Here is a 14334-nt window from a genome sequence, read left to right on the forward strand (position 1 = left end):
TGACCCGCGAGAAGGGGTGACACGATTCTCAAGGTAGTCGGGCGAGTATATGATGACTTACGTGAGATAGAGCCTTAAAGGGGGAAGCGATTAACCGATAGTTGACTTTTGGGTAAACGGACCTTTTTAAAAAATCTGTCGATTCTGAGAGGTCCAGATAGTCGATTATGACTTGTTGGGATATTCAGTTCAGTTCCCGAGGCACTCGGGAGTGTTTTGGATTATTGGATGGAAAGTTGGTGTTTGACCATTGGGTGTTAACCCGGTAAAATAGACCTCCATTGGGAATTTTGAGACCACAAGTGAGTCCGTAGTAAATTTTTATGTTTGGTTGCATGCCTAGTTTGTATCTGGGAGGTCTCGGGTGATTGTCGGGTTTTGGGAAAAAGTTAGTGAAAAATAAACATTTTTCTGGTGTCTGATGCCCGTTGTGACGGCACCTTGTGTGTTGTAGCGGACCTGCCTCGGTGAGGCCTGGTCCGCTGCACGTGTTTAGTTGATACGTAGTGATCCGCTCCAGCAGATGGAGCTCCACTAGAGAGGACTCGCTGCGGTGGAAGGTGAGCTGCGGGAGCGGTTCCACTGTAGCGGACCCTATACCGCTGCGGCGAGTGACGTAGACCAAAATCCTATTTAATACTAAGTCAAACCCTTCATTTCCTATTCCTACCTTTGTTGTTCCTAAGTGTCTTTGAGGCGAATTGAAGATGTTTTAAGAAGATTTCTCTTAGGCATAAGATCTCTAACCTTGATTTCTTTCATTTACCTTTCTTAAGCATGAATCCATGGTAGAAAATCTATATAGCTTAAGGAAGAAGATTGGTTTTGACCTTTACTTTACTATTTGATATTTGGCTTTCTAATATGAGATTTGCTGATTGTTTTGACTAATCTAAGCATGGAATTTGATGAACTAGTAACCAATAGGCTTGAATTTTCAGTTATAGTTGATGAATTAAAGGATTGAAAGTTAGGGTTTATACCCAAATTGGGGGTTTTGCCCTGAATGACGAAATTTACCAATTCTTAAACTAGTTTAGCAAATGCAGAGTAGAATTGAACTTCTAGAATGTTGGGTTACCTATTTCATCGCTGAAATACCTTTTTTACCCTTGTGGGCCTGTTTTTCCCTTTTTTCTTAGTTATTTTTTATTCGAACGATAGTGTAGCAATATGGGTATTGTTGTTCCTTATTTTCTAATTTAGAATTCAATAATGGATAGACATTGAGTACTTGGAGGCTCTTTGGAAGGGCAAGGCACAGATTTGATTGTTCGTAGCTCTAGCTCGGCAGCCAGTTAGGTTACGGCTTACCTTCTGTTTAGAATTCGGTTAGCGAAGCATATGTAAAGTTAGTTATTGTCGGAGAAAGCATGTTACGCCTTCGGGTACGAAGTTGGGATGGATTACTTAGGTCTGGTATTGTCATGAATAGAGGAAAGAACTTGATTAAATCTTGATATTGTGATATGTGTTCATGTGTGGCATGATTGATATTAATATGATTTCACTTGGCATTGATATTATGCATGGCACACATCGTCACCTTACATGATACATTGATATGAGTTGTGACTTGGTACTGATGAAGATAAGTGAGACAAAGGAATGTCTGAGGTCTTTAAGGATTGTATACGAGAGAGATTAGTGTCCGATGCCCAAGGTCTTTACCGAGATCATGATAGTAGTACATGAATTTCGTGGGTCCCCATGGGTCATGACTATCTAGGCGTGGAGGTATTCCGTCCGTAGCATATGTGTACGGAGATTACATTTGGCCAGTGCATTTCATTGCATAGCATATGCATTCATTATTACATTCATATATCTCTTGGATTCTGACTTGATAATACTATACTCGAGTAATTGATCTTGGACTGTGTTCTGTTTGTATTTGATTTCGAGCATGTCTATTCTTATGTTTCTTTCTTTATATATGTTAGCTAATTGTGTTGGGCCTATGATACCTACCAGTACATTGTGTTTGTACTGATACTGCCTTGCTGCATTCTTTCCTGAGTGCAAAGTACGTGACAGGCCCTACTTACACTCCTCGTGACTGATCCCCGAGGTTTGCTTGCAAGTATCTTGGGTGGGCATCTGACAAGCCACTGCCCAGTGACTCATTTATCCTGTCTTTTTATTTTTTCATTCATACAGTTGTTTATTTGACTTACAGACTTATATATTTAGCCATTTACGTAGTTGCTCTTGTACGAGTCAGACCAGTTCTTGAGGATTGTATTTGTATTTGTATTTCTGCACTTATTTGTATTTACGTTTTAGACTTATATTCTACTTTCTTATTTACTTTACTGCGCTTAAGTTGAAGATTAAGGGACGAGTTCGCCTACCAAGATGGGAAATGGTAGGTGCCTGCACGACTAATGATTTGGGTCGTGACAAGTTGGTATCAGAGCCCTAGGTTAACCGATCTATAAGTACATGAGCATGTCTAGTAGAGTCTTGGGGATTGGGACGATCAGCCCCATACATGTATGCAAAAGGCAATGGGACATATAGGAAACTTTGAATTCTTTCATTCTATTTGTTCAAATTGGTATTTACAATATTCAAATTGGTATCTGATTCACTTCTGTTCTCTCACAGATGGTGAGGACTCAAGCTACAATTACTAGGGACAAGGCATCCGAGCCTATTTTTGGGGCCGGTACTCGAGGACGAGGATAGGCTAGATGCCGTGGTCAGGCTAGAGCTCGTGTTGCTGTACCGGCCAGGGGCGGGGGCCCTATGGCTGGACAGAAGCGCGCTACATCAGCTTGTCCAATGCACCAGCCAGCGCTAGGACATGCAAGTGGGGGAAGGATGAGTCCAGCCCAGACTCACCCCGAGGTTATGTCCGATCCAGTATTTTAGGACACTATGGCCTGTATCCTTCTATAATATGATGGCCAGCATGCAGTGGGTGGTGCCACTACTCAAGGTGGATCATAGACCAAAGCAGGAGCGCAGATTCCTAAGCAGAGGAAGACACCCGAGATGTAGCCAGCTACTGCCATGGCCCCACTCATTGATAGGATTCCATCCCCTGCAGCTGCTTCTAGGCCCGTGGCACGCCAGGTCTTGACACTTGGGGATCAAGAGCTTATTGGCAGATTCTAGAAGATGGAGCAGCCCAGATTCTTTGGTACGCCAAGTGTGGATATGTATGAGTTCATTATGGATATGCATGAGAGATTGTACAAGATGAGCATTTTGGAGTCACATGGTGTGGATTATGTATCTTTCCAGCCTCACGGGGACGTGACGACTTGGTGGAGGTTTTTCATTGATTGCAGGCCTGTGAGGTCACCTCCACTATCTTGGGTATAGTTTCACCAGGCCTTCTTAGAGAAATACGTACCCCGCACTTTGAGAGATCATAAGAGGGATGAGTTCGTCCACTTGCATCAGAGGGGTATGTCAGTGGCCTAGTATGTGGCTCAATTTTTGTTCTTGGCACACTATGCTATGCAGTTGATTCCGATCGAGTCAGAGAGGGTTAGGAAGTTTGTGAGTGGACTGGTGCTTCCACTTCATGTTCTTGACTTCAACTTATAGCCATAAGGTCTTCTTTCCATGATGTAGTGGATCATGCCGCAAGTGTTGAGTCGGCTAGGGCCCGATCTCTTGCTCGGGTTAGTGAGAAGAGGCTTCGTCAGTATGGTGGATACAGTTGGTCTAGTTTTAGAGGTTGGGGCCAGTCAACCAGGACCTATCAGTCACACTCCAGCCTCCCCATTCAGTTAGCGCTTCAGGCATCTTCAAGTGGCCCTTCTAGACAGAGTGGTTATAGGTTAAGGCAGGCTTTTGGAGGCTCATTCTATAAACTAGCCGACCGAGATGGCCCCTCCGATTTCTCAGCCTCAGTATTTCAGCCTCCGACACCTAGAGCTTTCTTTGTTTGTGGTGATCAAAGACACATAGTGAGAGAGTGCACCCAATCGAGAAAGGGGCGGACCTAGCAGGGTTTCATATTCAAGACCCCGAGGACTTCGGTATCTTCTGATAGCTGGGGTAGTTCTTTAGGCGGAGGCAGTGCTTCTACAGACCATAGTGGTTTTCATTCCTTTAGGGGTGGTTATCAGTCTGGTAGAGGTAGTTCTCAGGCCTCAAAGGAAGGAGGTTAGTCCGGCCAGAGCAGCCGTGGTGGTGCTCATTTTTACGCTTTTCTCGGTAGGCTATAGGTCGAGGCATCTGATGCAGTGATCACATGTATCATTTCTGTTTATCATCGGGAACCATCAGATAATGTGGTAGCTGATGTATTGAACCGAAAGGCAGTGAGTATGGGCAGTTTAGCTCGGTTGATTGCTTCAGAGTGTCCTTTAGCCATGGAGGTTCAGACTCTAGCTAACAGTCTTGTGCGACTCGATATTTCAGATCCATTCAGGGTTTTAGCGTATGTTGAGGTGAGGTTGTCTCTCTTGGAGCAGATCAGGGCACAACAGTTCGAGGATGCTCAGTTATGTATGATTCGTGATAAGGTGTTGAGTGGTGAGGCCAAGGAGGTCGTGCTTGATGAGGAAGGGGTCTTGAGGATCAAGGGACGCATGTGCATTCCTCATGTGGTTGGTTTTATTCACTTGATTTTAGAGGAGGCTCATAGTTCCAGGTATTCTATTCATCTAGGTACGACTAAGATGTATCATGATTTGAGACAGCACTACTGGTGGGGTAGGATGAAGAGAGATATTTTATATGTCGTTGCTTAGTGTTTGAATTTCTAGCAAGTCAAGTATGAGCACCAGAGACCTCGTGGGGTGCTTCAGGGGATGCCCATTCTTGAGTGGAAGTGGAAGAGGATTACCGTTAATTCTATTGTGGGTCTTCTAAAGACCTTGGGTAAATTCGATTCAGTTTGGGTTATTGTTTATTGGTTGACTATATCTGCTTATTTCATCCCAGTTCCGGTTACTTGTAATGCAGAGAAGTTGGCCAGGATTTATATCAGAGAGATAGTGCAATTGCACAGGTTTCCTATTTTTATTATTTCTGATCGAGGTACTTAGTTTACCTTATATTTCTTGAAGATCTTGCAAGATAAGTTGGGTACTAAGTTAGATCTTAGCACCGCGTTTCTTGCTCAGGCTGATGGTCAGTCTAAGAGGACTATTCAGGTGCATGAAGATATGTTGAGAGCCTATGTTATTGATTGTGGTGGTCATTGGGACCAGTTCTTACCCTTGGCAGAGCACGCGCACAACAATAACTACCATTCAAGTATTGGTATGACGCCATTCGAGGCTTTATATGGTAGGAGGTTTCGCTCTCCTATTGGGTGGTTTGATGCTTTTAAGGTTCGACCTTGGAGTATAGATTTGTTGAGGGAGTCTTTGGACAAGGTGAAGCTTATTCAGTAAAAGTTTCTGGCAGCTCAGAATATGCAAAAGATGTATGCAGACCGAAAGGTTCCGGATTATAGTTTATTGAGGGTGAGCAGGTTCTTCTGAAGATTTCACCCATGAAGGGTCTTATATGATTTGGGAAGAGGGGCAAGTTGTGCCGGAGATACATTGGTCCATTTGAGATTCTCCGTCGTGCTGGTGCCTTGCCTCCAGGCTTGTTAGGTGTTCATCCGGTATTCCATGTTTCTATGCTGAAGAGGTACCATTCAGACGGGTCTTATATCATTCATTGGGATTCTGTGTGCTTGATGAGAATCCGTCATATGAGGAGGAGCCTATAGCGATCTTGGATTGGCAGGTAAGAAAGTTAAGGTCCAAAGAGATAGCTTATGTTAAGGTGCAATAGAAGCACCGTCCTGTTGAGGAGGCCACATGGGAGACTGAGTCTGATATACGTTCCAGATATCCCCAGTTGTTTGCAGACTCAGGTACTTTCCCCCGTTCTTTTCCTTGTGATTCGAGGACGAGCAATTGTTTAATTGGTATCTGATGTAACGACTCATTTGGTCGTTATAGCACCTTTTTCCTATTTACTCTCGTGGACCCTTCCCCGAGCCCCATTAGTTCGATTTTGACCCACGGGGATGGTGGTTCCTGAGGTAGTCAGGCGAGTTTTATGATGACCTATGTCAGATACATCCCTAAAGGGAAAATAAGTTGACCAATAGTTAACCTTTTGGTGAATGGACCTTTTTTAAAAATATGTCGATTCCAAGAGGTTCAAATGGTCGATTAATACTTATTGGGATGTTCAGTTCGATTCTCGAGGCAACCGGGAGCATTTTGGGTTATTGGTTGGAAAGGTTGTCTTTGACCATTGGGTGTTGACCTAGTAAAATAGGCCTCCGTTGGGAATTCCGAGACCACAGGTTAGTCCGTAGCGCGTTGTTGTTATGTTTTGTTGCTTACCTAGCTTGTATCTGGGAAGTCTCTGATGATTGTCGGGTTTTGGGGAGAAGTTGGTGAAAAATCAACATTTTTCTGGTGTAAGATGCCCGCTCTGGCACCTTATGCTTTGTAGCGGACCCGCCTCGGCGCGGTCTTGTGCGCTATGGTGTGTTGAGTGGATTCATTGTGATCATCTCCAGCGGACAAAGCTCCCCTAGAGCGGACTCGCTGTGGCGGAAGGTGAGCTGCGCGAGCAGTTCTGCTACAGCGGACCCTTTACCGCTGCGGCGGGTGACGTAGACCAGAACCCTATTTAATGCTAAGTTAAACCCTTCATTTCCTATTCCTACATTTATTGTTCCTAAGTGTCTTTGAGGCGAATTAAAGATGTTCTAAGCAGATTTCTCTTCGAGGTAAGCTCTCTAACCTTGATTTCATTTATTTACCTTTCTTAAGCATGTATCCATGGTAGAAAATCTATATAGCTTATGGAAGAATATGGGTTCTGACCTTTACTTTACTATTTGATATTTAGCCTTCTAATATGAGATTTGTTGATGGTTTTGACTAATCTAAGTGTGAAATTTGATGAATTAGTGACCAATAGCTTGAATCTTCCATTATAGTTGATGAATTGAAGGATTGAAAGTTAAGGTATATACCCAAATTGGGGTTTTTTACTTGAATGATGAAATTGACCAATTCTTGAGCTAGTTCAGCAATTGGAGAGTAGAATTGAACTTCTAGAATGTTGGGTTACCTATTCCATTTTCGAAATACATATTTTACCCTTGTGGGCCTGTTTTTCCCTTTTTTTCTTAGTTGTTTTTTATTCGAACGATAGTGTAGCAATATGGGTATCGTTGTTCCATATTTCTAACTTAGAATTCGATAATGGATAGACTTTTAGTACTTGGAGGCTCTTCGGAAGGGAAAGGGGCAGATTTGATTGTTCGTGGCTCTAGCTCTGCAGCCAGGTAGGTTACGGCTTACCTTCGGGTTAGACTTTGGTTAGAGAAGCATATGTAGAGTTAATTATTGTCCAAGAAATCATGTTATGCTTTCAGTTACAAAGTTGGGATGGATTACTTAGGTTTGGTATTGTTGACTGATTTGTGGGCCTATTGCCTCTTGTGATTTATTAGCTTGTTGGCGTGTGTGTTGTGGCTCGGATTTGGCTATTTTGGATCCATTTTGGAGTTTTGGATAAAACTATAGCATTATGGGTGTCCTTCGATTCGTATTCTAACGTAGAATTCATGCTTGATAGATGTTAATTGTTCTAAGGCTCTCCGAAGAAGAAAGACAAGGCTCGAGTGGATAAGTTTGTGGCACCTGTTCGGCATCGAGGTAGGTTACGGCTTACCTTAGTTAGACTTTGATTAGAAAAACATATATATTGTGTAGAATTGACGGAAGACAGCATGATTAGGTCTTGGGACATGATGTCTGGTTTGATATTACCTAGGTTTGTATAACTTCTGACAATGTGGGCTTGTCGCCGTTATTTACGCATTGTTATGGTGTACTTGTATTCGTACTGTGGTGATTCGAGATGAATTATATTAGGTTGGTTGTTGTTAATTATTGCTTGTTGCCCTGTTATTGTAATTAGGTTTATTGCCTTAATTACTATGTTGTGAAACGTGTTGCACTCATTTTTCTCTTGTTGTGTCATTTATAATCGGAGAAAGGAAGAATAATGAGATTAGGCCTGAATCATGTTATATATTTATGATGATACACAGTTGAAATCTTGATTATGATTTACTGTTGATAATGATATCATGCATGGCATCCATTGTCATTTCACATGAATACTGATATCGAATTATGACTTGGTACCGATGATGATACATGAGAAAATGGAGCACTTGGGTGACACCAAACTTAGTTGTGATGTGCACTTGCTATAGTTGGAAGTAAAGGGTGTCATAGACTCTTTTTATTGATTGGAATGGTTTTTATGATTCATTCCATGGTTGAGCTGATTTATCTAAGTCGGATATGGCTTATGGCATTGTGACTGGTACTTTCATTTGCATTTGATTTCATTGATCTATCATGCTTACTTTTAAGTTGGTGTTTCTTATTGGGGTTCTAGACTTGAACCATATTTGAATACTTATCTTGCAAACATATATATATATATATACACACACACACACATAAATATTTATGGCACATCTGATGGGGGGGGGGGGGGGGGGTAAGGATGTGGCCTATCTCGTGATATGTCTAAGGCACATTTGAAAGGGGGTGAGGATGTGACCCATTGTGGACTCGTGATCCGAGGTGTGTTCTGGAGCGAGTGGTACATGGAAACCATGAGTCCCCCATGGGTCATGACTAATGTGCGAACAATGCCTTTAGCATGTGTGTAAAGGTTTGAGGCATTTGGCCATTGCATTGCATTGCACGTCATTACATTTTATCCAGCCTCATCATATGGCTCTTTACTTCTGATTTGGAATGGTTTGTTTGTACTATTGTGGTGGCATAGATCTTCTTATGGACTAGGTAGATTGCGGATTAGTGACTCTGCCTAGGTTCAAGACTTGGATTTGTGATTATCGTTTGATATTATTGAGACTCGATAGACTTGTGGTTTAGAAGCTTCATCTTGGGTTGTGATTCAGTTATGTGATATTATGTGACCTTGGTTTGGGTATTATGTGCCAATCTGCTTATCTTATTGATTTTATGCTTATATGCGTGAACTAATCTTAGTCGGCCTATGATGCTTACTCAATACGTGTTGTTTGTACTGATGCTACTCTTGTTGTACACTTTTAGAGTGTAGAATTTGAGACAGAATCTACGCCAGGTCCTCGTGAGTGATCCTCGAGGCAGTTCTATTGGAGACTTAGGGTGAGCCACTACCAGTTTCCATTCCTCATTTTATTTGTCTATTACTTTTCAGACAGTATTTCTTATCATGTTATGAGTCTTGTATGGCAATATTCAGACATTTGTACTCATTGATTTAGACTTGTGTATTGAGTAGTAGCTCTTGTACTGATATAGACCAAATCCTTGGGGTGCGACTTGTATTTCCGCACGTAGTAATTATCTATGACATTGAGATTGCGTTTATTAGTTTGTATCCGCATGTGATAACTAAAAATTGTTAAATAAAGGGAAGGGTTCGCTTACCAGGTGGGATGGAGTAGGTGCCCACACGATCCGTAATTTGGATCGTGACAGATATTAAAGGAAAGAAAGTGTGACAATGGATGTGTTGCAGCGCCAACGTATTCCGAAAGAGGTATATGACGCAAGTTATTTTGAAAAGGATAAACAGGTGGATTCTTACTGGTGTGTGCTTAATGAGAATCCAGATTTCTGTAAGCTATTCTCAACCTTAATATGATAACAACCCTATATTTTGTTATTAAAATAATAAACGAAGCATTAGAAATATATACACACAAACACACACACACGCATACCAAAGGTTATATTTTTGTGTTTGACAAAAATATCAGGAAACTTTAAGGGCAGCAAATAACAATTTGAGGGTTGAGGCAAATGATATATTCTCCAAAATGGGTGCAACCAATAGTGATTACTTTTCGTTTAGTTGTGAACTCTCAGAAACCAAGTGAACAATATGAACATTACTTCGGAGATGTTATATTTTAAGTCAGTAGTCTTATTATCATGAATGTACTCTCATCAAATTCTTATGAATGAACTTTGAAATCCAACAAATCCCCTTATTTGGAATATTTTTTCTTTAAGGTCATATCTATTTGGCAGACAACAGCTTTGCACAAACAGGTTTGGTTATGCATGTGATGATTTCCATTAATGGGCTACTACCTACCCACAACATTGAATTAAGAATGAGTCCTCGTTATTCAATCACATCTGTCAAGAATGTTAATTGTTCTACAAAATCATTTCTTAATGGACCAACAGTGGAACCGAATAGAAAATAAAAGCTACAAAATATTACTATCCAAATCTAAATGACCCCCTAATCGAATTGGATATAATTGGGTGTAATTATAAAGTTTTAAATTATTGTTTGGTCAAGCATGACTTCGCCAACATGGATTAGATGTAATTAATGGAAATAAATACATTATTAAATTTTCAAATGGGAGATGAGAATTAATGGTAATTTCATGGTGTAATTACCAGATAATTTTTCAATTCTCTTTTATGCTATTTTTAAAATTAATATCTTATTACACTCTATTTCTTCAAATCCAAATATGTGAGGAACACTTTCTTAAAAACAATTTCGTGTTGTACAATTTTGTCTGTACTAAGTAGTCCAAATATGTATTATAAAAAATTACTTTCTAAACTCATACATATATTTTTTTATTTAAAGTAAAAAACATGAATTTCATTATATTCACATGAGTGGGAAGATATCATGACTGTCACGACCCAACTAGGGGCCGTGACGGGTACCCGGGGCTAACCACCGAGCACCCCTCGTTCTACTACTTATCATGCTCATTAAACGTTATGTTATCAAAATCATACTCAAGTTATAAGAAAATCATCTTTCATTCGGAAACATAAATACTTTTATATGCACAAGCCTTTTGGTCATTAAAATAATATATATATATATATATATATAGTAGCAACCTCGTGAGACCATACAACCCACACTGCGTATCTACGAGCCTCTACTGGAGTGATAAACATATGGACGGGACAAGACTCAGTCGTGCCCAAAATATACATGTACATATATACCAAAACAATAATCAATGGCACCTCCGGAAAATGGAGTGCCCCTCAAATCAGCTGACAGCTACTACGAGTCTGGATCAAGATCACCTCCCGGTCTACCTGTGGGCATGAACACAGCGTCCCAAGAAAACGGACGTTAGCACGAACATTGTACTGAGTATGAGAGGCATAAACAATAATAATACGTCAATGAAATAAAGGAAGCATCAATAAGGAACATTTGAATCTGACTGTCAAATATAAAGGAAATGATGCATGCTAGCTTACTCATAATCATCATCATATCATATATGCATAAATGTATAAGCTTCCCATCCGTATCGTATTGGTGTGATAATCATTAGCCTGCGTCCAGGCCTCCCGCGTCCGGGGTATCATCTCATACCGCCCACTAGTGGTGTCTGCCGATGCCATCTAGCCATGGTGTATACGCTGCCCGCCTAAGCGGTGACTGCTCGGCCATATAGGCGCGGTGTTATATCACTATCATAATATGCTCATCATAGTGCATGCATGAAGACTCAAGGACAACTATACCTTATCGGGGTGACGAAAGGTCGTGATCCCCCGATTTCATTATGGAGCACTCATTATCATTCTGCCTCACCTTGAAGGGAATAGTATATGAGGTGAGTGTAAGCAATAAATGACATGATTAACGTTTTAGGAACATCATATCATGAACATCTAGAATCTCTCTACTTTAACTCATCATCATCATTATTGGGCTCATAACATAACTCTTACCTTGTGTAGCTATTCATGAACATAGGCTCATAGTTTTTTGGAATTTAAGAGATTCATGAAGAGGAAGTAAAGTCATACTAAAGGATTTATTCCATAGAAAGAAAATACGAGCCTCACATACCTTTTTCGTTTAACTATTCTATCACTTGATCGTCCTCCTTCGTTGCTCGCGTTTCTACCTTCAAGAGGATTCACATTAACATTAGATACTCGGCTATAAGAGCATTTTACTATTTCTAGGGAAAATTGGGCAGCATTTCCTTTGTTTCTACTACTTTCCCCACATTCTATATCAACTCCCAAACTTTCATAACAATATTCACAATATCGCAACAACAAGCATCAATCATCTACATTTACCACAATTCACCATTTCCCTTCAATTTCTCCACAATTATAGTTATATCTCATTATCGCGTTTTCGCATATATAATACTTATTCCATGGTCTAGATGTCCTTTATAACATATTTACAATGACAACATATCGATAATCATGGCTCAATCCAAACCTTTACCCAACAATGTCACTATTCCCATATTTATGACCTATTTTCTACCTCCTTCTATAATCCAAGTGTTTCAACTATTCAATACCTTAAACAACATGTAAATACCATAAAAATCACCTGGGATGATGGATGAACAACCTTTGAGTGGAACATCTCTTCTTGCACCAAAACCCTAACTCCTTTCTCTTGAGTTTTCTTGGCTTAGATGAACTTTTAATGGGTTTCATACACTTGATTTCATGGATTTGGTGTAGTTGATCATGGATTTCCTTTGATTTCTTGTGATGAATGATGGAGAAGGTTCTATAGGTTTCTTGAAGAGAGGAGAGTGGAAGATGAAATGAAATAAAATTAGGGAATGGTCTTTGTTTTAAATCATGAAATCAGTCCCGACCGAGATATACGGTACGATCGACGGAGCGTCGATCTGGTCGTCAAGTCGTTAAATTTCCAGTGAGCAATCTGTCGTTTCTTTTCATTCTACGGTGAGAAGGACGGTCCGTCAAACTGATCGACGGAGCGTCGACCTGTTCGTCGAATGGTCTTCGCTCTAGCTCAATTCTATGGCACAATCGATGAAGCATCGGCTCGTCCGACGGTACAAAGAACGACCGTCGAACCCTCCTTTCGCAGAACTGCGGTGAAGTTTCATTTAACGAACTTTTCTCCCTTGCCTCTAACTTATTTGGAATCTTAATTAGAATTATTAAGTATCCCTTCTTACTTGTAGGGACATCATGTACACCTTAACTTACATTAGTCCATTCACCGCTCAACAACCCAAAGTTCTGAGGTGTAACATTCTTCCCCCTTTTTAGAACATCTGTCCTCGAATGTTAAACACTCGGGAATTCTACGAAAATTTTGCCAGAATTTCCCCTGTAATATGGCACTCCCAACCTGTCACAACAACCCATAATATCCTTGCCTCACAGGGCTACAACATAATAGTAATGTAAATTGGCCACACACGACCGTAAGCATGAAAAGTAAGTATACATACCTCAAAATCTTGGTGTTTCATCTTGAATCTCTTCTGGGGGTTGGAATAAGTGCGGGTACTTGAAATTCATACTCTCTTCTACTTCCCAAGTCATTTCTTCCCGGTTGTTGTTTCGCCATAAGACTTTGACTGATGCTACTTCCTTGTTTCGAAGTCTTCGCGCTTGCCTGTCCAAAATGGAAATGGGCTCTTCTTCATATGCTAGCTTTTCAGTCACTTGCACATCAACTATTGGGACAATTTTCGTGGGATCTCCAACACACTTACGGAGCATTGAGACATGAAAGATTGGATGAACTGATTCAAGCTCTGAAGGCAAGTCCAATTCATAGGCTACATGACCCACCTTGCGGATGATTTTGTAAGGTCCAATGTATTGTGGACTTAACTTCCCTTTCTTGCCAAATCTCATCACCCCTTTCATTGGTGAAACCTTAAAAAATACCCAATCATCAACCTGAAATTCCAAGTCTCGTCGGCGGTTGTCGACGTAAGATTTTTGGCGACTTTGGGCTGTCAACAATCGATCTCGGATCACTTTGACTTTTTCAACCGCTTGCTAAATCAATTCAGGGCCTATTAGCTGTGCGTTTCATGTTTCGAACCATCCAATTGGGGACCTACACTTCCTTCCATATAAATCTTCATACAGAGCCATCTGAAAACTGGAATGGTAGCTATTATTATATGCAAACTCAATAAGGGGTAGGTGATCATCCCAACTACCACCGAAATCCAACACACATGCTCGGAACATATCTTCCAAGGTCTGAATAGTACGATCGGCTTGCCCATTAGTTTGCGGATGGAATGCTGTGCTACGCTTCACCTGGGTACCTAGACCTTCTTAAAAGGACTTCCAGAATTTGGCTGTAAACTGTGCTCCCCTATCTGTAATAATGGATGGTGGAATACCATGAAGTCGCACAATTTCTTTTAGATATAAACTTGCATAATCTTCTGCTGAGTATGTGGTCCTGACTGGAAGAAAATGAGATGCCTTTGTTAATCTGTCCACAATCACCCATATAGAATCATTCTTGCCTCGGGAACGGGGT

The sequence above is a fragment of the Lycium barbarum genome, chromosome 5, assembly GCF_019175385.1.
Source record: "Lycium barbarum isolate Lr01 chromosome 5, ASM1917538v2, whole genome shotgun sequence".
Classification (NCBI taxonomy): Eukaryota; Viridiplantae; Streptophyta; class Magnoliopsida; order Solanales; family Solanaceae; genus Lycium; species Lycium barbarum.